This window comes from Archocentrus centrarchus, chromosome 24 (genome assembly GCF_007364275.1).
Source record: "Archocentrus centrarchus isolate MPI-CPG fArcCen1 chromosome 24, fArcCen1, whole genome shotgun sequence".
Lineage (NCBI taxonomy): Eukaryota > Metazoa > Chordata > Actinopteri > Cichliformes > Cichlidae > Archocentrus > Archocentrus centrarchus.
In genome coordinates this window covers 11,940,464-11,967,513 of record NC_044369.1, presented here as the reverse complement: position 1 = coordinate 11,967,513, position 27,050 = coordinate 11,940,464, and the positions used below count along the sequence as shown (strand labels likewise).

The window sequence follows — 27,050 nt, the reverse complement described above, 5'->3', positions numbered from 1 at the left end:
CAACCAACCAACCAATCAACCAACCAACTAACAAGGCAGTGAATAAAACAGAACACAACTGTTATCAGTAGATTCAGATCTTGTGATGCCAGTAGCACCCCACCTCCCTATTTATATAGAAACATGTAATATAATAAACTTTCTAATAGCCACCCAAATGATGTTTATCGATGCACTACATGCTATTAATTTACCATTTAAGCAGTTTTATAAACTTTTGTTTTTGTAAATTTGCAACTTTACAAAAAAATAATCAGATAATGTTCATGCAAAGCAAATATCAACATCGTGTATTACAATTATGTTGCTTTTTAACAGTAAAACACTGAGTTTGATCAGAAAATGTGATACTTATTGTAGTGTAGTAGTAATGATTTTTTTGTTTGTTTGTTTTAACAGCCCTAACCCTAACAACACCTTCGTGACATCGTAGTCAGGCCCAATTTTTTCAGGGCTTCCATTATAGCGGTTATCCCATTCAAGACTTCAGTCAGTGTTTATATTTGCAAATACATAATTAGATTACAGCCAATATACTTCAAGACTGTCTTTCTGCAAAATAATTTTCTCTTTTGATCTTTGTAAAGATTGTTTCCCTACATCCAACTAATGCCTGCATAACACTGGTCAGTGGAAATGGAACTACAATCGGACTGCAAATTTGAACCAGAAAGGTTCCTGTACCTCTCCTTTAAAATCTTGGAATCTTGGCTCTTACCTACATATTCATATCCTTTTAGACACCCTCTCTATTTTTAAGATTAGGTTTAAAAATTTCCTTTTCGTTAAAGTTTATAATTCAGGCTGGACCCCTCACCCACCCTCACCCTATGATTGCAGTAATGGGCTTAAGCTCTCCTGTGACCTTGAGTTTGAAAAGCAGTCAGTGGAGCATATTGAAGATATCTGTATTTGTGGTTTCTGCTTCTCTCCAACAGCATCACAGAAATAACTACAATTTTCTGAGGTGATTTCATTCTTTAAAAGTCTCATAAAAGAAAGAAAATTCAACAGCAACATGTCACAATAACTCTGAATAATCCACAGACCCCACTGTGAGCTGGCTACAGATGGAATATTCTCATTAAAAACTCTCTGCAGTAGATCATTCACATGAACATATCAGGAAAGACAAGATGCTGAATTATTAAAAAAAAAAAAAAACATATGCAGGACAGAGAAATTTGAATGGAAGGGCTAAAAATAAAATCTAATTTCAACTTCAAATTCTTGTTTATTGTAAATCTTTCTTTTGGCTCCCAGATGTGGGCTGAGCAGGCAACCCGTATGCCATAAGGCTCATGCAGAGGCCTGGGTCTGGATCTGCCCCAAGGCCATTTACTGTGTGGATTCCCTCTGCTCATTCTCCCAGTCTTCCTGTCTTCTGTCCATTGTCCTATCCCAAAAAAAGCTAAAAAAAAAAGGTTCTTTATCTCCAGGTAGAATATCACAAAGCTAGGGTTCACAAACCTTTTCCTGCAACTGTATTATATGGGTGGATGAAGCAGCAGGTTACTTTTCATTTTGCATTTTCAGCAGAAAAATCAATCTTGCAAAAAAAAAAAAAAAAGAAAACAAAAAGATGCATTTCTTTTCTTTCAGATCATCTAATATCTAATCCCTGATGTCATTAACCTTCGCTTTGGGCTCATAAAAACATTTTTCTTTTGAATAGGATCTAAACCCACATGGTTATAGTTAGAAAACCATTACTTCAAAAAAAAAGCATGTTTTGCTTGGATTTTTATGACGGTGAATCACCTCTTGTTAAATAGTTCTTGTACAAAGATCATTTGGCTATTTGCCTGTTGTTGATTCAGTAGACGTGAGCTCATTGTCTCAATAGAGAAACATCTTCATCTGTAGTCTCTGAATCTTTAATCTTCACAGGAGAAAGAAAATGAATCCAAATGTGTGCAGGATATTCTGTCTCTACTAGCCATTATAATCCCAAGATAAAGCCTCGGAGTAGTGAGGAGAATCCCCCAGTTTGTTTGCAGGACACACTCCTCCATCACATTAAAAGCGGCTTGGATCAGAGCGCCGAATCCCTTCCAGCTCAGGCTTAGTTGCTCTGTCACCAGTACGTCAGTCATTGATGTACTGGGCAGCTACCAAGTGTGTAAGCACATTAGTGTATACATGTGACGTATGCTGCTGGTTAAAATGAGCATCCGCACTCTGCAAATCTTCTTTGGATCAGTGACTCTAATGTTTCTATATGTGGGCTGACACTGAATAAAATATCTAATCATTTTTTCTATCTCCATTGCTGGCAGCAGTTTGATTTGGCAGCAGGCATGAATCCATCTTTTAGCTGTTGCATAATTACACACGAGGGCACATGTTGAATTATTAATGGTAATTACTTACATTAGAATCACCATTATTATTCAGTCAGCTTAAGAGGTTAGTGCAGTAAGTGGTTGAGTGCACAAAGAATGTAACTTTCACTGGCTGGTCCTTGTGGGCACCTATCATCATCAGGCAGACGGAGATGAGTCCTTCAGCTCTCCTCAGAGGAGAGCGGGGAACGTAGTGGGAAAAGTGTCCGCACCGGGAAGATAAAAGAAGGTCAAGACACAAGTAAACATACAACAGCAATAAATCCTGTGACAATGGGAAGTACACCAGCTCAACTTGTGATGTTTTGACATCACCAGTGAGAATATCACAATGTTTTCATTGGGTTTTGATGCAGTTAATGTTTTTTTTTTTTTGTCATTTTCGGAGGGGCAGAGAAAGGGGGAACATCCACTTATCTATTTTATCATCTATTTTCTTCCACTTATCCAATTCAGGGTCATAGGGGGGGCTAGAGCCTACTGTATCTGCATGAGGTGCACAAATACTATTTTTTTTTACCTTATATTTTTTTAACAATTGCACCACCTGCAAGGCTAATGACTCAAGAAGTCATTGGCATTGCAGTCGATGTGATCCCACAACAAGCAGCAGATGCCACACTGTCTACACTTTCTGCCGTAGGCATACTGCTTAAAATAGGAAGTTTCTACTCATTTTTAATGGACATTTTAACAGAATTTTCACCTCAAGAAAAGAAAATGCAAATGGATGCACATCTCCATCCACTAGTGTTATGCAGATATTGAAGGTGAGCACATCAAGATTAACTCCTTCAGATGCAAATTCTCAGTGGGTGCCACTTATGGAAGAAGTTAGGAGAACTGGACACTGAAAATGATCTGAACTGCTTGCTTGAATGAAAATTGTTTTGCCTGGAGCCAAAAATTTTCTAGCTTCCAGGTTTGCTTATGCAGCCCACTGCACATGTGCATTAATGTTTTCCCTCAGTGGCCCAGTTGTAGTCTTACTGCCCATTCAAAGTGCTTTAAACTACAAGCATTTAGCATCACATTTAGTCATACAATGCTTAATTCGATACTTCAAGCACTTTATCTACCTCGTATCCTTAATCGGTTTAGAAATTAATTAAGCTAACATTCATGTTTTTGGATGCATATGAGCTGGAAGCAAAATTTTAAGAGAGAACAGAAGAAAAAAAAAAGCCTGTTGGAGGTCTCATGTAAACAGTCTAACACACATTGATTTCACAATTGTGGTAAATGTGGAAAATACTTTTATTATACTCTGGGTTAGTGGACTCTGAGAAGGATGATGCATGCACCGCTACAGTAAGAAGGCACAATGAGATGACATAACTGCAAGTAAAATAGTCAAACTACACAAAAAGCATGATAACTGAGGGGTGAAGTTGCATTTCTGATGATGTCATGTATTAGTGTGAGGAAAGTTACTGAGAAGTTGTCACAGCACATGTCCAGTGTTTTCATTGGCCAAAATTTTTAGTCCTGTCAACAAAACCAAGGCACAGAAATTCCCTGCTTGCAGGCTGCCTTTTCCAAACATTTGTGAAAAAATGGCTAATTCTAAAGAGCTCTCTGAATTTGACTGTGGTACTGTAACAGGATGCCACTACTGCAACAAGTCTGTTCATAAAATTTCTTCCCTCCCGGTATTCCACAATCTGCTGTAAGTTATATTATTCCAAATAACCTGACTCAATAACTGCCTAGCTCCCGACCTCCTCAGGCATCAACAACAGCACAAAAACTGTGCATCAGGAGCTTCACTGCATGAGCTGAGCTGCCCCTGTAGATGTAGTGTGTAGATGTAGAAAACTGTGTGTGCAATCATTTACTAAGAATTTTCAAACTTAACAAACATACATGGCAGAAAATGAGCACCCACTCTGCTTTTCAACCACACGTATGGCTGTTGCACTGATTCTGCAGACACCCATGACAAAATAAATGCCCTTTAACATGTATAAATCACTTATCTTAGTTTTAATTGCAATTTTGGCATTATGATTTTAGAAAGTGTCATTTTTCTATGTAAAATTAATATTTATTTTGATTTTTATGTACAAATTGAAAGTGTGACGGAAACACTTCCTATATAGAACACATAGTATTCTGTGACGTTTAAATTCTGAGTCATGCATCTAACAGATTCAGTCAATGAAATCGCTTTGAAAAGTGAGGGAACAAGCTGTGTTTTGGGTTGCAGCCTCTTTCATGCTTCAGGTCACTTTGGACTTCATTAATAACTAATCAGGAGCAAGAGCTTTCTCTAAATTAAAGGACATTGAGCCAAAAAGTTTGAAAAGTGGAAAATTTAACACAGAAAATCAGCATGTTATGGGTCAATATGGGTTCCATACTGACACTTTAATGACTTTTAATTTTGCAGATACATAAATATAATGAATCTTATTTTTTAAAATATCAGTGTTGCTCTTATAAAGATAATTAACCAGAGCAGTTTTAGTTTACAGTTTAATTGACTTAGTGGTGAATTGATCCTGGTGCTGCTGGGGAACAGCTGCTGTGTTTTCAGAGAGTTTGGGGATAGGGTAACTTTAACTCTTCAGTGCTTCCGTAAAAGGGCCCCCAAACAGAACAAATTACCTTACATAACCCAGTGTTGCACTCTGAGTGTTGGGCTCTGCCCTCCAAACCCATCATGCAGATACACTTGGATGTAATGTGACATAGAGCTTGAAAGAAAAAAAAGTCCATTTCACTTCTCATTTTTACACAAATGAAATAATGCCAGTGCATTTTCATAGATTATACAAGTTCCAAGCCCCAAAGGTCACAGGTAAAAGTCTTTATATGCATGTTAATAATAAGATAAATGACTGGTCTGAGAATCTGTCAGTCACAGGGCTGTCATTGAAAACTTACAGAGGTGAAAGGATGACTAAGCCTTCTTTGTTTTATTCATCCACCTCTCTGTTACTGATGTTACTGAGATCCCAAACCTAGAAAGGAAGACAGTCATTAGTGTGCAGCTGAATGAGACACATTGGTTAATGCAGACGATGGGCCTGGCTCGCTGAGAGTGACATTGTAAAAAAAGGAGAAGAATCATATGGAAGCCTCTGTGTAGGTTGTAGGTCTTCAAAAGTAATTTAAAGTAGGTCTAAGTAAGTTGCTGCTGTTCAATTTTCCCACTGTTCAGTATTATAATGTCGCCTCCCACCATCTTTGCTTTCCAGTTTGTTTTGACCAAAAACTGTTTAACCACTTCTAACACATGTTTTTGCATCTTAATTGATCATCTTGTGACACCCTAAGTACCAATCATTGCTCTTGCAGTAATCCTTGCTGCATCTTAGTTTAAACATGTGACTGGAAACTGTAGCATCTCACTGAGCGGATGTGGCTCAGCAATGCCAGGCTCATATGACATTTAGCAAATCATAATAATCCCAACAAAAGGGAGATGGCTCCTTCTGACTCCCATTGTCTCCTTGTGGTGATGCTAAATATTGCTGTATTGATCTATAATGGACTTATGGTGACAATCAATGTTTTCACTCAGGAAGCCACAAAGAATTGTGAGTTATGACATAAAAGTCTGTCTTCACTCTGGGGCCAGGCCTAATTATCTGTATATGTATATGCTAAAGTGTTAGCTTTCCAAGCAGGTTTACTGCAACCAGATGAATGTAACGTTTTCCCTCTTGTCACGTGCTGATGGAAGTCATGAATTGGCTGAACTCCCACACAGTGGGTGTTCTTTTGGTTTACATCAGATGCCTCCTATTGTTTGGATGGAAAGCTTTTAGAAGCCCAGGCAGAGGGCTGGCATTTATAACTCCTTATTTCAGTGATTTGATGTTTTTATGACAAAAACATTTTACATGCATGCTTGAAGCATCTCTGCTTTTCTAAGATTCCAGAAATTTAAGCGGAATTTCAGCTCTATGTTTTTATTCTTGGACTCTGCTGGAGTAGATTCAAATTAATTATTTTCTGATTTGTCACTCCTTGCAAACAAAAGGTTTTAATAGCTGGTGGGTGGAGCTTCTGTGTTCACAGGAAGAACGGTGCGCCTGAGATGGCCATGTTAAGGATTTATGTCTCATTGATCTAAAAGATCTGAAAGGAAAGATAACCAAACTGACTGCAATAAAATTTTTAGAGCAGCCTGAAGCCTGAGCTTTTGGCTCACAGGGACTAACTGCACACATGCTGACCTCATTAATAGAAATTTTGGCCATCATTATTAAACATCCATCAGCAGTACAGTCATGTGAAGAAGAAAGTTTTCACAGGACTGCAGTCTTGTGAAAAGTAAACCCCTATGATTCAATATCTTGAAGAACCATCTTAATAACTTGAAGCAATCATTTCCTGTATGACTTTATCAGGCTCTCATCATTATGGAGGATTTTTGCCCCACTCTTTTTTATAACGTTGCTTCAGTTCATTGAAGTTTGCAGGGATTTGTTTATGTACAGCATTTCACTTGGGTTGAGGTTTGGACGGGGTGCAGTGCAAACGTCCCCACTTTGGCCTTATCTGTCCAAAGGACATTATTTTGTTTAGATTCAGCTTTGCAGACCTAAGCTGTGTTGCATGTTCTTTTTAGAGGGAAGAGGCTTTCTCCTGGAAACCCTTCCAAACAAACCATACTTGTTCAGTCTTTTGCTAATGGTACTGTCATGAACTTTATCATTTAACATGCTAACTGAGGCCTGCAGGGTCTGAGATGTAGCTCTTGGGTTGTTTTTGTTGTTGTTTGTTTTTTTGCAGTTTCTCTGAACATTGCATGGTCTGACATTGGGGTGAATTTGCTGGGCTGTCCACTCCTGGGAAAATTGTGGTAACACACACCTGAATAGTCCAGACCAGCAAACTGCCAAAATTTCTGCTTTTATAGAGGTGCTCACACTTGCTGACAGTCAGCTAACGAAGCGCATTTGATTAGCAGCACCTGGTTACTGCTTACCCCCTAAGTTCCTATGGAAGCAGTTAGTTTTCACAGAACTTATTAGGTCTTTTCTTTTTAACATGACTGTAGAATTATTTACTATCAAACATTAATTTTGAAGCTTAATTCCAGCACATCACTTTAATTGAAAAATAAAGTAATGCAAATTCATTGCAATAATGCTTATATGACCCAGATTCAAACCTTTACATAGAGCCACAGGCACAAACTGAGTGCACAGGGACAAATACTGAAACATCCACATCTGTTACTGGCTGAGGGAGCTTGTTGCTGGTTTGGATCTGAAGGAGTTATGTCTGAGAAAGTTGATAGGAGTCACTCTCATTGCTGCTGCTGCTTCGTTCACATGGCCAGCCAATGTTTACCTATTGTGCATCTGCTTTATGCTCTGCTGCCTCAATGGAAAGTTGAGTACTTGCCTGATTCACCTAACAAAACATGACATTGTATTTATTAGACTTTATATTCCAGCAGGGGCCGGCTGGCGTTTAACCAAATAAAATAGTACACAGTAGTGAGATCTCCCACTGATTCTATTCCAGAGTATAAACATACACGATACAGTGTGTAAAAGCTCAGCTATGTTGGGGCAAACTGGCTGCCTTATGGTTTATTTGATCTGAAATGTGGACTCTTTTCTCTTTTTTCTGCAAATGGAAGAATGCCTATAATCTCATATCCTGCAATATTGAATTGTGAGCCTCTTTCACAATCCAGAGCTTTTAGTGAGCATTGGCCACTGCTGCTCAATTAATGTCCTAATCCTTCCAGTGGAAATTTGAGATTAACTGAGATGTGTCCCAGCTTCAGACACTAAATATGTATTACAACTCAACACATAACAGCATAAGAAATAAAGTATTTCACGCTATATGTGAAATAATTTGTAGAATTACGCCTTTTTGTCTGTGACAGTCTGTGACTGTGACTTTTAAAATAAATCATAAATGCAAATATTATTTGTAAAATTTATCACCTCTGCTGTTAAGGGATTTATTTGGGTTTGTCTATTTATTTATTTGTGAGCAGGATTCCTCAAAAAAGTTAGAGACATATTTGCATTATTTTATTAGAAGTGGGGTTATGCTCTCCTAAGAAGTGAATCATTTCTAGAGTCTGTCTGAATCTGGATCTGCTCTGGATCCAGGGCCAGATTCTTCACCTCTGCAGGACAGAAAAATTGGACATTGTGCACGACATCATCACAAATACCTATCAAATTGAAATATTAGTAGAAATATATATTTTTTTGTTTGTTTGTTTTCAAGAAATTATCACAAACCTGATCTGGTCCTCATATCTTTGTGGATTTGCGGATGCATTTCATGCATGATGTGGAGGAAATCTGGATCCTCAGTGGACATGTGCAGTCTCTTGTTTTTTGTAATTTTAATAATTAAAATTTTATTATTCTGCTGATACATTTTTGATAATATGAAGTGAATTATTTGGATTAGAATACTTGTTTCATTATTTAAGTTAATTTGGGAATTTTCTAGCTAATGCTTTTGTTTATAGAACATACTGGTTTTGCGATGTGTCGAGCAAAGCTCAGTACAGTACAAGCGTGCAGGCCGAGAAGCACTCTTAAACTTTGACTAAGCCACGGTGTGACGTACATTCTCACAACCAATAGACATGCAGAATGACAGGAAGTGGAGGTGCATAGTACACATGAAAACCATGAGCGGCTAGAAAAAAACGATTTTGGGCCATTCGCTCAACTTATTAGCCAGAGCAGTGCATGCTGCTTCATATGTTAAAAGGCCTTTAATGGGTGAATGTGGCATGGAGTTCTTAGTTAAGATGTGTTCATACCTGCTCTGTTTAGTTAGTTTTCTTGGCACAGATCTAAACATGATAATCAGGTGAAGACCAAAACAACTGCACCAAGACCATTTTAAGGAGTTGTATCACAGTTCTTTACATTTTGTATCAAATTAGTTGTCCCGTGCACATCGCTGTGTAATTTCTGGTTTCTAGGCCTTCATTAGGCTTAAAGAGACAAAAGCACTGGGTAAACCCCCTTCTTATCTATGTAAACTCCTAACACCTTCAAACAGCTGCTATTATTTGCACTTCTGTAGATGGCTCCTCCTGTTAGGGTAACCAGGATACTTTTCTGAACCTAGCAGACCAGTGTTATTTTGCACCCTGGTCATGGAATAACCTTCATGGCACACTAAAGCTCTGAGTACTTCTGTCTCCCTGGGAGAGCTCAGAGAAGGCTTCTGTAACTGAAGAGCACAATTACTATTCAGAAGCTGGACTTTGTATTTTGTACTGTGTTACTTGTTGACTCTGACTTGCTTTATTTTGCCTTACATGTACTCATGTTATATGTGAGTTTATAATTTGTAAAGTTGTAATGTGTGCCCTCTCTATAAACTCATCAAAGTAACTAAAAAAACTATAGATTTGAAAACACCCTTAGAGTCCAATTCCATTTTAGTCACTGTCCGATTTTTTTTATTCCAACCTGTTTATTGAAAACATACCTATATCTACATGCCTGTGAGTCAGTTGCCTTTAAAAAGTGATGTCTTTGTGTTGTAATATCTCCTCTGAACTTGTTAAATATGCCCCTGATGAATATCCTCCATATTAGAATAATTAAGGAAAGTAAAACTAACCGTCAAACCAATAAAAACTAAAATAAAACTAAACAATTTTAAACAACAGAAACTAAATTGAACTGAAAACTCAAAACAACATAAAAGTAAAACATAATTAGGAATCATAAAACTATAATAATTCTGGTTTTGCCAAGATTTAAATTAAATAATATGAAGGAAAATGGCACCCACAGGCGTTTTGAAGTTCACTGAAGACCATAATGACTTCTAGGAATAAGCTATATCAGGCTTTGAATACACAGTCTGCCAGTTGGACCAATTCATTGTTTTTTGTTCTTTCATGTTATTACTGACAATAATAAGAACTTATCTTTTAGTTATAAATAATGCTGGGCTGCTGCTGGGGGATGAGATATGCAACATGAATCTCTGCAGAGCGGACTGACTGCTTGTTAAAACTGTCACTGGGCTGTCTCTTGAATAAGGCTGTCTCACTGTGTTTCTCCTCTCGTGACCTGAAAAGGAAAGGTATTGGAAACTGGACAGTTGGGATGTGACTCCAGGAACAATGCTGGAAATAATGTTGTTATTATTAAATCTCTCTGTTTGTCTGACTGAGTATGCAGCAGAGGCAAAATGCAGAGCTTTCGGACTGTACTTTCTTTTTCTCACCCAACTGGGCTGGTTTTATTAGACTGATTGATTTGATTTGAGCTTGTAACATGATGACACGATGTGATATGATGTCTCGACCGAGCTCGCTTCTGTAACTGAATGCAATCCCTTCAGCAAAGAAAACATTTCTGTGGCTTACATTCCATATTCTAAGACAGCTGTCACTGGACAAAAAGGGCCTGTATCCAGAATGATCCGTGGCAGATCCAACTTTATGGATCTGCCACGGATCTATAATGTTTCTGGAGAAAATACGGGAAGATCTGATCTGTCACAGATGTTTAAATGGATATTATCTGGCTATTTAACGGATATTCATTCAAAGTTTGGATTTTTCAGGGTCCAATCCTGTCCGTTTACGGAGAAATCTCCAAAACGTATCCGTCAAAGATCCGGTGCGCATTCTTCGGGATATTGTCCATATGTGTGACAGATACAGAGGTATCACTAACTTGGATAGTACCGTATTTTAGGGCTTTTATTCCAGTGTGTTGTTTCTACATGTTTATCTTTGTGATAACTCGGGCCATCTCAACTTTATCTTGAGCATTTTGATCATAAAACCCTTTGTGTTTATCTTTTGTTTTGTTTTGTAATCACTGATGTCTGAAACCTGTTAAACCATTCAGTCCCCTCTTTCCAGGTGGTATTACAGACATGTCTGAGCTAGCTGCGACAATGCTCACTCATGGCTTCTGGCAAAACATGATAACGGATATTTACCTAATTTATATGAACTCTTGTTATGTTGCTTAGTGTGAGAGTCTCTGCAGCTGTTTTGCTGCTTTCTGTTTCTCAGTCTGAGCTAGTACAAGCTCCAAAGGAAGTGCAAAATATAGAGACCACACAAGACTTAGAAGAACAGCAAATTTATTTAAGAACAAAAAAGTTAGATCCATAATCAGTTAATCAGTAATGCGGTTAGTGTATGGGCATGTGCTGTACAAGTAAACCAAGAAATACAGTTCAAACAAAAACTAAATGGAGGAGAGGTTGACTACTTAGGTCAATATATACTTACAGATGGACAATCAACCCAGGGGACAAGCTCCCCTGAACCAAATAGCATAAAAAAAAACCTGAATTGGATCTAGAGGCCATCACATCATCTGTTCACTGTTTTACTGTGTATGTCTTTGCAGAGACATGCACGGTGAAACAGAGAATAGAGGAGAGCAGCAAAACAGCAGTAGACCCCCCATCATGATAGTGAGCTCAAAATAATAGCATATCATGACCATTCACCAGATAATTCAACAGAATTATCTGGTGAATGGTCACATCTCAATTAATCTCAACAAAACCTTGCATGGGAAAGTAATGGTATGCAGAGAGCAGGTGGGAGAGAACCTGGAGAGGTGGAGGTGGAGAGAAGAGGAGTGAAAGTCAGTAGAAGCAAGACAGAATGCATGAAGGAGACAGATGCAACAGTGAAGCTCCAAGGAGCAGAGGTAGTGAAGGTAGATGTTCCCCATTCTTTTCTACATTTGTTATGTAAAAAACAAGCTGCTGAATTCCTTCCACACAGGACACACACTATTTTGCCAAAAGTATTCACTCACACCACCATATCCAGGGGCATAAAATTAGGCAGGGACAGTAGGAACATGACCCTACCAATATCAAATGATGTCTGCTATGTTCCTACCAGTCACAGGGTATGATTAGTTAGGGATAGTAGGGAGATGTCCTCACCAGTGTCAAATGACAGTAGTTATGTCTCTTTATTTAGCACCCAATTCGGCACACGTCCCTACCAGTGTTAATACCAAACCTAAGCCCTTGTCCACATCACTGAATTCAGGTGTGCTAATCACTTCCATGGCCATAGATGTATAGAATCAAGCACCTAGGCATGCAGACTGTTCATATGTGTGTGAAGGCAGACAAGCAAAAACCTTTGGCAATATAGTGTATGGAGCATGGCTTTTTCAACATCAGATGTTAGGTCTATTTGTGCATTATTTTAGCAAACCTTAAAAATAAAGATTTGTTCTGCTTTTATGATGTTTGCCCTGTTTTCACGTTCTTATTTGACTCATTTTAAATCGGTCAGATTTAGCCAGATTCCCCGCAGGCCCCAAATACAACTCACATTCGACAATACTCTATATCTTCCCAAAGATTTGGCCTCTCAGAAATTATAATGCAGCTGTCGTCCAAGCTGTCAGAGTTCATAGGCTATGAGCATTAATCTCAAAAATCCATGCAAACCATTTCACATAAGCTATCTGACAGGACTTGCATTGCGTTTATTAAATTATGCAGAAGTGCGGTAGATTGCACTGACAAAAACATTTAGATAGACACCTTCTCTCAACCATGCAGAAGATACAAAATATTATAGCTTGTATTCGGCTGCAAATTGCCTGTGTTTATTTAGGGGATAAACGACTAAATGCTGATGAAAAAATTTCATCCCATTGCTCATAATGGGCACTCTGGTATGAGTGTGCTGTGTGTGAACCCTCCATAACCCATTCCATAAACATTACTGTACAGAGTCATGGCTTGATGTAGGAAATGATGCATCAGAGCTAATTCAATCAAGCAATCAAGAGAGAAACAACATCAGAAAACTAGAAATGATGTACAGCTAAACAAATATTTCACCAGATCATTTGTAATTAGCATCTACAGCTATAAAAAGGTTCATATAGCTCTCACACCACCACACTATAAATGTCTCTCAGGAACACAGTATCATGAAATGCACCCCTCATGGATTTCTCTCTGTAATGGTGGGGGTGTTCATGCCAGCTGAGCGCTGATTGTGTGCCCAAAGCACTGAGCTGTCTCTCCCGGAACCCAGAGATGGTGGAGCCTAAGTAGCCTTAACTTCTTTTTTTCTTTTTAGCCTCAGAACATACATGTGCCAAAAAAAAAATAAATAAAAGTAAGATCTGTTCATGTCACACATAGTAGGCTTCTCAGCTGTGTGCAGTGTGTCCAAACACTGATGTGAGCGGTGAGAAGTTAATACTGTGTGTTTACGGTTCACAGAAAAAACGAGAGCCGTCCTCGGCGTCCTTATCATAACAACCTGAAGTGATTTTTCTCACAACTCACTGGCTCCTGACGGCTCCAGCCTTCTCTGCATCCAGAGAGGGGGATTGCGTTGAACGCTTTGGTAACCCGGGCGTTGTATTAGTTTTACGCTACTCCAACTGGCTTTGAGCGCTGGAATGATTCAGTCCGACAGAGCCGAGCGACTGGAGCTCGCCTGGCTTATGTACCGTCTCCTTGGGGAATTTGTTTTCCAATTTGTTTCCAGCATCTGTTTAATCTCTCAACAAGCCAACCTGGATGAAGTGGACTGTCACACACTGGGGTGTAATGATAATAACAATAACAGTGATAGGTGAGTCATGTTTACCCCCGAGGGCTGCGAATGAAGCATGAGTGTATGAGTACACATTTAATTTCCATTCGAACAAAAAAAAAAAAAAAGGAGAAAAAAAAAGAGGGTCCTGCGAGAACCATGGGCTAAAACAACAGACTGCTAATCTATTTTCTCTGGAATAATCCTAATATCACAGCTGTCAGAGCGTTTGCTCCTCATCCACATGCTGGTTTGTGTTGGTGCCAGGGTATTTAGCCTTCAGTGGAATTTACACCTGTAGATAATCAAGCAGCCCCATTGGTCAAAGACAATGACACTAACACTAATATCATGGGTTGAATTACAGTGAAAGTTTGGGAATAGTTGGATTAAACAAACATCCTTATCGAGCAGAACAAACTGATGTTCTCAGATGGTTTTGAAATGGGGAAACAAGAACTGGTCTTGTGTGTGTAATGTTTTATTAATTCATCCATCAACACTGGCTGTTTATTTTTTAATTCACTTTGTTTTCAGATAATATATATACCCGTTCTTCCTGCACTATCCACATACATTATCAGTTGGACAGTTTGATTATAATAAAGGCATAAACGAAGCGAGTATGTGGTTTTAGTGGTTCATAGGCTGAGTTCGTTGCATAGGAAATTAAGTCACGACATCATTTAAACCAAAAGTAGCTGCTTCAAGACGTTTTCTTGAAACTAGGATTCATGACAATTAATTAGTATCAACTACCCGATATAGAGTATCAGGCAAAATATATTAAAATCATGATCATGGTGAAACACAATGTCTTGAGTCCAGTTATTCAAGTAGGATGGATTGAATGCCACGGAGCGATTTGCAGATATTATGCGATCCAGTTCTGGTAAGGTGAACCTGCAGATTGAGAGGAGGTGGGGCTCCCCGTCTCTCTTCTCGAGCCATATGGGCTGCCTGAGGCAGCAGTTACCTCACCAAGGTGACAAAGACACCTGACAGTGAAAACTGGATGGTCATTCTGTAACAGTTTTTCAAAGTTAGTACACTTGCAGGATTTGGTTGGGAATTTATCCACATGTAATGCCCCTGTGTACATTTTTACAAAGGCAAGTCAGCTCAAAAGGATGAACACCCTTCACGATATCTGGGGAATTCCTGACAAACAAGGAAACTCGCGTCTGTGAAGTGAGGGAGTGATTAAAAAAACAACAACAACAAAATAACAAAACAAAACACCCAACAGGAGCTGCTGCAACAGGCTGCCCCCTCAGCATGGTGTTATCTGGACTCGATATTGAACAACTGTGGTCTCAAAAGGTACACAAAACCTCGAGGACGTGCAGTGTTTTTGCCTGTCATCATTAAGTTAATGAGAGCAAGCTTAAAGAAATGCAGCAACAGCTCAGAAAATCTGATAGAGATGCTGCACTTGAAAAAGACATTTGTTGCTGAGAAAGACTTTTGTGCTCCCATAATTTTTATTGTTCAGCTTTTCCAGCCATTTCAATCAAGGCATTGAATGCCCGCTGTGAATGACAGCATGACTCTCTTATGAAAAACCATTAAGCCAAATGCTTTTTGCTCTTTTGTTCAGATTCATCTGTCAGTTTTGCAGCAGAAACATAACATAATCACAAGATAAACAACAGAACAATATATTTTCTTTACAGAGGCACATGAGAAGGAGCAGGTAATTCTGTTTAGGGTTCATATAACACCATAATAAGATCCATTACATGATTTAATTGCCTCTGGTCATTAAGCCAGGTGCCAGCATTAGTCTTGTGCATCACATGACGTGACATATGATAGTTTTACAATGTGGCAATGAGCCCGGTCGACGGTTCAGCCAGGATGTTGATGGGCAATTGTATCTCCAGCAGAAAGCTGTTGTAAGACGACCACACGTTTGTGAGTGTGTTGTAATGCACCCACAAATTCTCTCGTGTACGCTTGTGTTTGGAAATGTCTTCATCAAATTTCATTTTAAAAATGTCTCTTAAACTGCTGAGATCATCAGAGGACAGCAGAATGAAACCTGCTTATCTCTGACAATTTATTTTAACACAGGAGTCCTTTCAGTTTGCCAAACTTTCAAGAAAGTTAATGTTTGTCTTGATGCATGCTTTTATTATTATTATTTATTTATTTATCATGCTTTGGTTTGGTTTAGGACTGTATAAAAAAGACGGACTTCCAGGACTGTAAAGTGAAACCAGTTGCCAGCAGGGGGCATCTCCTCCTGTTGGAAAGAAAAGCTCAATTGCATAAAAGTTTGTCAGAAATTGGCCCTTGGCTTACTTGATCTGTGACCTCAGTATATGCTGTTCTGGTCTTAGCCACTCACTTAAAGTCTTACTGAATCCAGTATAATGTTAATTTTGTAAATTATCATCTCCACTAGAGTCAAAAAAGTAGGTTTTCTCAGCCAGATCCCCCCTTGCTTGTCAAACACCAAGAATTGCACAGCCAAAGTGCTCAGCATCACACTTTCAGACTTCACTAACCAATGGTTGATGTTACAGCGACTATAGACAGTCTATGGTTTAGGCATTAAAACTACTTGTGACTGGCTACTGCTCACTATTCTGGTAAATAACTATAATAGTTCAGAAAAGATCAGAGACAGATTGCCTGCATAAACAATGGTGGTTCACAATCCTTTAAAAGCCATCCACTTCTGCTGCCCTTACTCTGATGAGGCTGAGCCAGCTATACACAGGTATAAGTTGTTTGCGTAGCCAGACACGAGTCATTGCGCCTCTTCATGTTTCTCTGTCCTCTCATTTAATCCTGAGATTTTCCATATTGTCTTTTCACTTTGAGTGATTTGATCTTTCTTTGTTATGTGCCAGACACACACACACACACACACACACACACACACACACACACACACACACACACACACACACACACACACACCCCACTGCCCCAGCACATATCAGTTTAGGACAGCATCTGCTCCCTTAGAACAGCTGAACCAGTTGAACAGCAGCCAGAGCGCGTACGCACATATCACTGGAATCAGGTGACAGGTACAGGCTGCAAAGAGAGAGCAAATACAACCCTTTGAATTAACAGCTGAGGGGACAGAATAAACAGACACAGAGGAGGAAAGTCAGATATGCAGAGTAAATAAAATAAAAGGGAAAGAAATAGTCGTAGAACCATGATAGAAAGACGAGCAGCAGATATTTTCTAGCAGGGCAGCTGAATAAAACAATACTGCCATTCAAATACACATAAATCAAAGGAACAGTCAAATCATAACAGTCTTGTCTTGTATTTTGTTTAACACGCTCGACTAGACAAAGCCCCTCCAGCGTGTCAGGATTAACAACCATACAGGGTTACTTAGGTTCTGCAGTACAGCTGCTGCTTTAGCTACCATCCCATGTGGCAAACACAAAACTCTTTTGGAGTCCAAATGGATCAAAAGGCATTTCATAGTACGTGAATTTTAGCAATCATCTCCTCATTCACACTTGACCTAGTTCCTAGCCTAGATGTAAGTGTGTCTCTGCTTTTTATATATTCCACAGAAAAACGTCCTCTTCATCCTTGCCATCGACACCTGTGCTAAACCTGTGATTCCCAACCTTATTTGCATGTCATGACCGAGCTGCACATTTAGCTCAAGTTTGCATTTGTGACCTGATACTACTACTTTGAAGGGCAGATGTTTTTATTATTATTATTGCAAAACTTCCTATCACAATTGTCTTGTTATTACTACTAGCTGTACTAGTGAATCCAGTTCAACCACTGTGGCTGTGTATCCAAAAGTTCTAGGCTACAAATGATTGGAGACATTGATGCACAGTTTAAAACAGGAACATTTTTGGGCACAGCTGCAGAAACAGGGACTGCCCCAGAAAAACTTCTGGTCACCCTAAACTATTTCAATAAAGTATTTTAACAACCATCAGTATATTGTTCTTTTTTTTTAATGATTTGTTTAACAGTTACTGCTGCTTTAATTTTTTAAAATCTGCCAAACAGTTTATTCTGCTATTGACTTTTGTTTTGAGCTTCTGGTACTCCAGATGCTGACAAACACCTGTGAGCATGGACCCTGCTACAGCAGTCAGTTGCTGTTTACTCCAAGCATACCACTTGACTGATCTGGATAGGACCCGTGCCATAGTACAACTTCAAGGTGGTGTTCTGCCAAACCAAGTTGCAGCATTATTTGGAACACCATCTCCAAATTGAAGGCGAAGTTCCATATAACAGGGGATATTAGAGACAGGCTGCTATCCCAAGAAGATGACACTACAGGAAGTCATTTCTTCACCCTGTCAGCACTCAGGAACTGTAGGCAGTCTTCTACAGATTTGCAGTCAAGGTTTGCTGGACAATAAGGTCAATGGCTCTCTACCCAGCCAACCTCAGGTCTCAGAGGGCTGCCAGGAGACCTAAACTAAATCCCACTGAGTGACCAACACACCCACATTGGCTGGGTTGCGACGAATGCTGGTTGAAGAATGGAATACCATCCCACAGCAATGTGTGACTAGCATGAGGAGGAAGTGTCAGGCTGTTGTTGTTGTGTATAGTTCGTTCAAATGCTACGAGGCCCCTGTTTGTTAAATGAATAAAGTGTTAAATTGCCAATATGTCTTGTTTCTTCAAACTTCAATCATCCAATCCAATAAATGACACCAAACAAGAGTCAATAGCAGAATAAGGTGTTTGGCGTTGGCACAGAAGAATTGGCAAGTTTTTCAAGGGAACAACCCACATGGTCAATTCTGCTGCTCAACCCACAAATGCATTTCCATTACAAATGTGACACCAAACACAAATTTCCTCTTTTTTTTGTGTTAAGTTTATATACGTCCAGTGTCCCAGTTTTGGATTAAGACTAGTCCTAGACTAAAGAGAACTTTGATGAAGATTGCCATCTAGGACTTTGCTTAAAATATGTCTGGGAAACTGAGCCATAATGTTGAGGTATAGCTCTCAATGTAAAGATTTTTTACAGTTGTAATTTATATTTTATCAGATGAGTTGAGATTCTATACATTCTTCGCCTACTGGCTATGAATCAGCCGTCGAGGCTCATTCAGCGGTCAGGTAATTGGGCCCACTGCTTGAGCCATCGTGTCATTATTCTGTAAATATCCGCTTGTTTTGGATTAATGTGTCATTGTTCCTGGCATCAGTGTTTGGAACTCCCAGAGAATTTTCATCTATTCCCAAAAGAAACTCTGAAATTCCTGTATCATGTTACACAACGCGTTCTCCCTTGCTCCTCATTTTTTCACTCTCCCTGCCTACACAGGCACACTTTTAAAGCAGATAGCCCAAGTGGAGCACTTGAAACAGATATGTCTGTTATTTGAGTTGACCTCTTAAAAGCGTAAAAAGAAATCCCAACTCGAGCTCCTACATTAGCCATGACTACAAATTAGAGACTTCCTCCCACCTAAATTAAGCTTTGAATGTGTCTGTACTTCTTTAATAGTCCTTTTTTAAATTCACTACAATGCATCAGAGGACATGATACAGGATGGAGTCAAAATCTGTCTTACTCTTAAGCCTTTCTTTTCTTCACTTCCCTTCATATTTCATCACTACTGTCCTCTTCTATCCTCCCCGCTCTTTCTTCCATGTTGTGTACAGTGTTGGTGTATGTGAACTCCATTTAAATCCAGCTGTGTTGTGAGATTTAAACAAGTCCATATCAACTGTGTATCAGGTACATAAATCATATGATTTATTTAATTAGCTAAGCCTCCTAGAGATCTCACACTCTGCTTGGAATGCCTTGCTTACTGACCTCATGGAAAACTGTGGCCAAGGTTTCCTCTCATATCCCCTAAAAAGGAACCTAAGGAGTACATTTGGAAATAGACACTGATAGGGATTTTTTTTTGTTTTTTTCTCACAGTGAAAGCAAAACATAAGATTTGGACAGTTGGACGCACAGACACAGATCAGTGCTTTCTGTCGTGGATAAAGGGGATTCGGCAGATAGAGAATGTTGCAGCTGTATGGCACGATGATGAAAGGGTTTTACTACAAGACAGGTAAATTTGGGGCACTGGCAGCCGAGTCACAGCTCTCACATCTAACGCCTGGTTGCTTTGGTCTGAAGGCTTGTGATGCTTTAGTGTTTGGGCCTCAGCTGTGAGCTGGATGAAAGCACATGCTCCCAGGCCCGATTTGGAGCCCACACAGGGGTAACCAAGTTAAAGTGAACCCAGACAGACGCTCCGCCAATGTGCTGTCTCCTCTGGCGTTACATCAGATTGCTTGAGATGAATACATCCCGCATCACCCACTTTCTCTCCCCCCCGCTCACTGGCTGGACAGGCTCCTTGTTCACTGTTGAAGCATGTAATGAAAGCCTGATTGGAGAGATTATTCTCACTATTTCTCAGTCAGCCGACAGCAACATTTGAATAATGTAGGAGCTGACAAATTTGACATCATTACCAGCATCTCAAAGTACAACCTTGCAAAGAAAAGATAGAAGGCCAGTTCATTATGTTGTGGGGAATTTTGCCAGCTTAAGGTACTACCAGTATCATTTTTATTTATGTAGGACTATAAGAACAACTCTCTCGTTCAGTCACACACTCACTGCAGTGATTTACTGCAAAACACTTGACTAGTCATGCGTTGCCACGTGCTGTGTAAAGGAGCCAGGGATTGAACCCACAACTCTGTAATCTGATGACTGATGACTCTACCTGGTATTTGGTATCATCTAAATCAAATTGTGCCTTTTAATGCACATTCAGCATCTTTTAGAGATTCAGACCTAAGTATATATACAGTTGTCATTCAGAACAGGTATTTTCTGCTCTGCCTCTCACATTAGTAGGACAGTGTGTATTTTTCAGCACCTTATTAAGCTCTTTTAAAAGTGCATGTAAAGACAAATAACACCTGTTGATCTGCTTTGGCTTGAGTTAAGGTTTGTTTAAGGTTTAATGGGAACCCATCTATTGTTTGATGACTTAGCCTTGGGATGACAGCCAGTATTTTGGGGCTGTAGCCAGCAGATATCAGGGCCAAGATTTCAGGTTCTCTGTTTAGAAATTTTAAAAAGCTAATAAAAAAAGAGAAACTTAACGGGCACCAAATGATACCAGTTGCATGTTCCCCTTTTTTGCTTTTGACAGTGACCTTTTAGCTGCATGCAAAGTCTTCTAAAACATGATTGGTTAGTAGACTACAAATCAAAAATCTTGCCGTTTGCATAGAGATTATGTGTATTCATATAGAGATATTTGTTTATCAAGATTAGGGCCAGGAAAATGTTTACTGAGGTCATAAATCTTACTTGATTTATGACCGCAGTAAACATTTTTCTGCTGGCCTTCTTTATCACCAGTGGAGTCACCCCTGGAGGCCATTAATAAAATGAATGCAGGTTTATTTCAGACCTGACGGATATCTAGAGCTTTTATTCTTCATTAGGTACACCTGTTCAACTGCTTGTCAACACAAATATCTAATCAGCCAGTCACATGGCTGCAACTTAATGCATGTAAACATGTTCAAGATGACCTGCTGAAGTTCAAACTGAGGATCAAAATGTGGATGGGTGAAGGTGATTTAAGTGACTTTGAATATGGCGTACCTGTTGGTGTCAGATGGGGGTGGTCTGAGTATCTCAGAAACTGCTGATCTGCTGGGATTTTCCTGCACAACCATCTCTAGAGTTCACAGAGTATGGTCCCAAATCGGTGTGGATCTTAGGTGAAATTCCTCCTCATTTACAAAAAAGTCAAACATTTTCAGCCCATAAGGACTCCAATTTTTCAGGTCACTGAAGTTCCATCAAGTCATCAAAATGCCTGAAAGGATTTCTTTAAAATCTGTAACTCGTTTAAAATAAATCACACAAGTGTGCTTCTGTTTTCCTGGTTCATGATTGAACTCAATGACTGTAAACTCTGACAATTATTCCATATAAACATGTTCCTAGAATTCCTTCCTTTCACACACACGGACATTACGCAGCAGCTGTTAGAAAGGCCTTGTGGGTCAAAAGCCAAACAGAGTACTGGAGGGAGGTGGGAGGACCAGTGCTGAGCTGGAGTGCCTGTATAAACAATCGTGAGGTCATCTGGAGGTTGAAGTGTCTGTGAATGAGAATTAATGGCGGCCTGTAGGTCCACTTTTTAGATAAAAGTGGGATTGCATTCATGGGAAATACAATATCATAATTGTCTTTTAATGTAACATCTTTGGGTGTTATCCATGGAAATGTTTGATACTTACAAGCAGACAAGACTTACAGTTTGTTGGGTCATGCAGTGATATCTTTGGCCAGACTCAACCTGAGATGAAAGCGGGCTGTGGAGAAAGCAAGCTGGGAAACAGATTGGGCTGTTGCTCAAAGACAGTCTGTACCCAGAGGATGACATGATGATGATGTGTTTATTTGCACAGTCGTACAGAACATTCCCCAATCTGCTCAGCATGTCATGGATGGGGTAAACGCAGATAAGAGTGACGTCATACTGGTATGCCTCCTCTGGCCACCTGTATGTTGAAGAATCAGGCTAGCCATATACGGCTGAATATTGTGATTGCGTCTAACACCTCTGAGCACACTTCAGCTTCGCAGAAGGAATTTGTTTACAGATCACGACCGTATTACACACTGACAGTCATTCCATCTCTGCGCAAATTATTACAACTCTTCTGGGTATTCTGCCTCAGTAGGTGTATAGAAATGTGGGTTTTTTTATGCACGTCCAAAGGTTTTTGCATATGTATCCCCAAAAACTCTTTTTCATTTTGTTAGTCCATTCAGTTACATTTATTTGATGTTTTTGTGCAATTCAGCTTACATTTTCACATACATAGATGAGGAGAACGCCAGGTTTTCTGTCCTAGGTCTCAGGGTTAGGGTAAGATTAAATGTTTCAGGATACCAGATTCATAACAACACTCTACCTGAGCCTATACTATGTTATATTTATAGCATGTCAGTCCAAAACTCCTTTCAAAATGGATGTGTTGTAAAAATACTGTAATACTTGCTTTTACAGTGTGAATGTAAATTCTCAGCCAAAAATAAAAGAAGTCCTTAATTTTAAATTTTGTTTACATTTGCATAGCTACATGTTGCCTTTAAGCAGCACTTTTGGAAATCCTGGTAATTAATTTTTGTTTATGTTGCTTTTTGGGGGTGAAACGAAGCCAAAGATGCTAAAGTGATGGAAGACCATGGCCTATGGCGTACTATGAAAGCAAGTTTAGCATATCCAAGATATCTTTCTGTTATCTTGCTTCACTTATTCTAACATCAGCAGCCAGGCTTAGAAGGTCGATATAAACTTGATCATTTACCCCAGTTTAGCTAAGAGGGCATTTGCATGAAGATGGCAGTTACAGCATCTGACCAATCACAAACATGGACAGGAAAAGAAAGCAAAATAAACCTATAATATTAGAAACAATATGAAGAGGTTCAACAGATAATACACACAGCTGCAGCAGACAATTCAGCAGAGTCAGTCTGTGTCAAACTGACAAAAGTGCTGTATGAACATGTATGTTCTTTAAGTGGTCAGTAAGACTGGAAAAACACACTAATAAATTTGAAGCCAGGAAGAAAAGAAGAATTGTTATTTCATAAAATTAATGTTTAGATGGGCGTAAAACAGTTTTAGTTTCTATTCTTTCAGCTGCAGCCCTGCTGGTGTCAACCGATCTGAGAATAAGACATAAATATAAAAACAGAATCCAAAGGTAGGTTTAGTCTCTGTGCCAATTTGATACAAGGTCCACAAGTATAAATCAGTGCTTAAGGATCATATGTTAGAAGAAGAAGAAGAAGAAGAAGAAGAAACAGCCTTTATTGTCCCACAGAGGGGAAATTTGGGTGTAACAGCAGCCGCAGTTATTATAAATATAAATAAAGATATAATAATTCACACTATTAAGAAAAGAATATATATAAAATCAACAAACAATATTAACCTTAATACTACTAATAATAATAACACTATATACAATGTGCATGATGTGCCGGACTATTTACAGTATATTATATATTATCCTACATTGTGTAGGCTATTGTGGTTTTTGTTGGGAGCAGTGATGGTTATAAAGTCTTACAGCTGCTGGGAGGAAGGATCTACGGTAACGCTCCTTTGTGCATTTAGGATGCAGCAGTCTGTCACTGAAGGAGCTCTCCAGCTCAGCAACAGTTTCATGCATGGGATGGGAGACCTTGTCCATCAGTGATGTTATTTTGGTCAGAGTCCTTCTGTCTCCCACCACCTGCACTGAGTCGAGAGGACATCCTAGGACAGAGCTGGCTTTCCTGATGAGCTTGTCTATCCTCTTCCTCTCAGCTGTAGACAAGCTGCTGCTCCAACATACTGCTGCATAGAAGATGGCTGATGCCACCACAGAGTCATAGAAGGTCTTCAGGAGTGTCCCCTGCACTCCAAAAGACCTCAGCCTTCTCAGCAGGTAGAGTCTGCTCTGACCCTTCCTGTAGAGCGCATCAGTGTTATGAGTCCAGTCCAGTTTATTGTTTAGGTGAACACCCAGGTACTTATAAGAGTCCACTATCTCAATGTCCACTCCCTGGATGTTCACCGGTGTCCGTGTGGTGGGTCTGCGCCTGCGGAAATCCACCACCAGCTCCTTGGTTTTAGCGGCGTTGATCAGGAGGTGGTTCCGCTGGCACCAGTCCACAAAGTCCTGAGTCCACTGTCTGTACTCTGAGTCATCCTCACCTGTGATGAGGCCAACTATGGCAGAGTCGTCAGAGAACTTCTGCAGATGGCAGCGTGGGGAGTTGATGGAGAAGTCTGCAGTGTAGAGGGTGAAGAGGAACGGTGCCAGCACAGTTCCCTGTGGGGCCCCCGTACTGCAGACCAGCCTGTCAGAGACACAGCCCTGTGTCCTCACGTACTGTGGGCGGTCAGTGAGGTAGTCCAGTATCCACTCGGAGATGTGGTGGTCCACTCCTGACAGTTCCAGCTTGTCTCTCAGAAGTCCTGGCTGGATGGTGTTAAAAGCACTGGAGAAATCAAAGAACATGATCCTCACAGTGCTTCCAGGCTTCTCCAGGTGGGTCAGAGCTCGGTGCAGGAGGTAGATGATGCTACTAGATGATGCTAGATGATGTTAATACTCATAGATGAATAAAATAATTGTAAAATAGTTTGGAGCTAACAAGAAAATAAAAATCAAGGAATAAAGTTGCTTCTAAGAATTCATATTTATTACTGAAGCTGATCAGGGAAACACAAGGCCTTGACAAAAACTTAAAAACCTCTTACTATCCATGCACTGCACAGAGGATGGACGTGTCTTTCAGGATTGGTGATGCAATTTTCCTGAGAACGAATTGGTCAGTAGGCAGTGACTTCATACCCGCTACCTGATTTCATACCTTCTCTAATCTAGAACATAATCTGGTCCAGAGAAGGTTGCAGCACACGTTACCATGGCGATGTATCCCGAATTGCTGTTGTAATACAGAAAACCCTGAAGTTAACTGGCTAAGCACAAATCTGTCTTCGTTCCTGTGACCTATTAATCAGGCCTCAGCTGATTAATAGCTCACAGTGTAAATGAGGATGAACATGGCCTTTTACATGATAGACTATAATGTTTTATTTTGGTTGCTGGCCTTTATTTTGGTTTTTTTTTCTGTTACTGTATAATAGCTGTTTTGTAAAATGTAAAATAGAATAGAGTCTATATTGTCATAGAATCTACAATAAAGACTCTATTTTATTTTACATTTTACTAAACAGCTATTATATAGTAACGGAAAAAAAAAACAAAACAAAGGCCAGCAACCAAAATAAAACATTAATGTCTATCATGTAAAAGGACATGTTCATCCTCCATGTCCATGTTCAAATCTTTAACTTTGTAGGAATTAATTATTTTAAGAATTAGCCATAAATATTTTAGCACACTCAGGAATATCCTGACTTTTGAGACAAATAAAGTATATCTTACCTTTATGCCACACAGTAAATATGATAGTACAGTCATTTTGTCAAGAACTGTACATCAAATCTGGGGTAATTCTTATCACAAGGATTAAATAGATCATTCAAATGCTTCCCATGCTTCTAAAACACCTCAACATGCTACCTCCCAACAAACAGCAGTGTTTCCAAACATAATAAAACACACTGGGAGCTTCTTATTTATGCAATAATACAAAGAAAAAACTAAGCCCTCCACTGTATTCACCTTTGCCTCTTGGGTTACTTTGCAACACACACACACACACACACACACACACACACCCGCGCGCACACGCCGATGAGTGCACTACAGAGCATGGCACTGCCTGATCTTCAGGGTGCAGACATGTCTGAGAACATTATCTGTCAACCCCAGAGAGTGCAGCACTGCCACCAGCATTTCAGTCACAGACTCCATATCCTGAGGCCTTCCTTCTTGTTACATATATTTTATTTAAAAGTTTTGTGAAATCATTTCACCTCTGTGGTGCACATTGTGGACTAGTTGCATGAAGCCTCTCTTTGCAAATTACTGACAAAGAGCCTCTGATAAATGCACCACCTCTTTGAGAATCCCTTCCCATTAGGTGAGCTGATGAATAGGTTGTGCTCCCCGTCTTGCTGGTGAGAACAAATTGTGCCTGGTAATCAATGAAAATTTAATTGAGTGACAGAGAACTGGAGCCCTGGGAGCTGCATTATGCCATTCTTTGATGTATTTTCAAAGCCCGTTTTTACCCCTGCCTAATTAATCAGTGTAATGAAGACTTTAGATGCAGTTGAGAATGTGGTTAATGTTTTGTTTTAGAGGCAGGCACCAAGAGGAAAGAACTGTATACTGAGCTGTTATCTGTAAAGAGAAACTATTCAAAATGGGAAATTACAACCATCAGGAGTTACGCATTTGCATTGCTACAGATGAGCAGTGTTGGAAGATATCAAACATTTAATTTGGAAAATCTGATCGAGGGTTAATATGGCACAGCACTGAATAAAGCTGCACTCCCATCTGCTAAAGTGAATACAGCAGGATTAAAAACTATGAAGTGAATTAGATGGTTAAAAAATGTTACAGGCCAGGACTGAAGTCTTGAAATGAAACCTCCAAATTACAAAATGTTGGCAAAGCTCACATGAGGGAATATTTCTCTCTGCGAAATGATTTGTTTTGGAGCATTTAAATTAGCACTAACCTGTTGCTGGAGG

The 27,050-nt window shown here is 39.5% G+C and overlaps 1 protein-coding gene across 1 annotated transcript in view; it reads left to right on the top strand.

Moving 5' to 3' along the window:
- kcnk3a (potassium channel, subfamily K, member 3a) overlaps positions 1–27,050 on the top strand; it is a 39,289-nt gene that overhangs the window by 4,718 nt on the left and 7,521 nt on the right. The window lies entirely within an intron of this gene.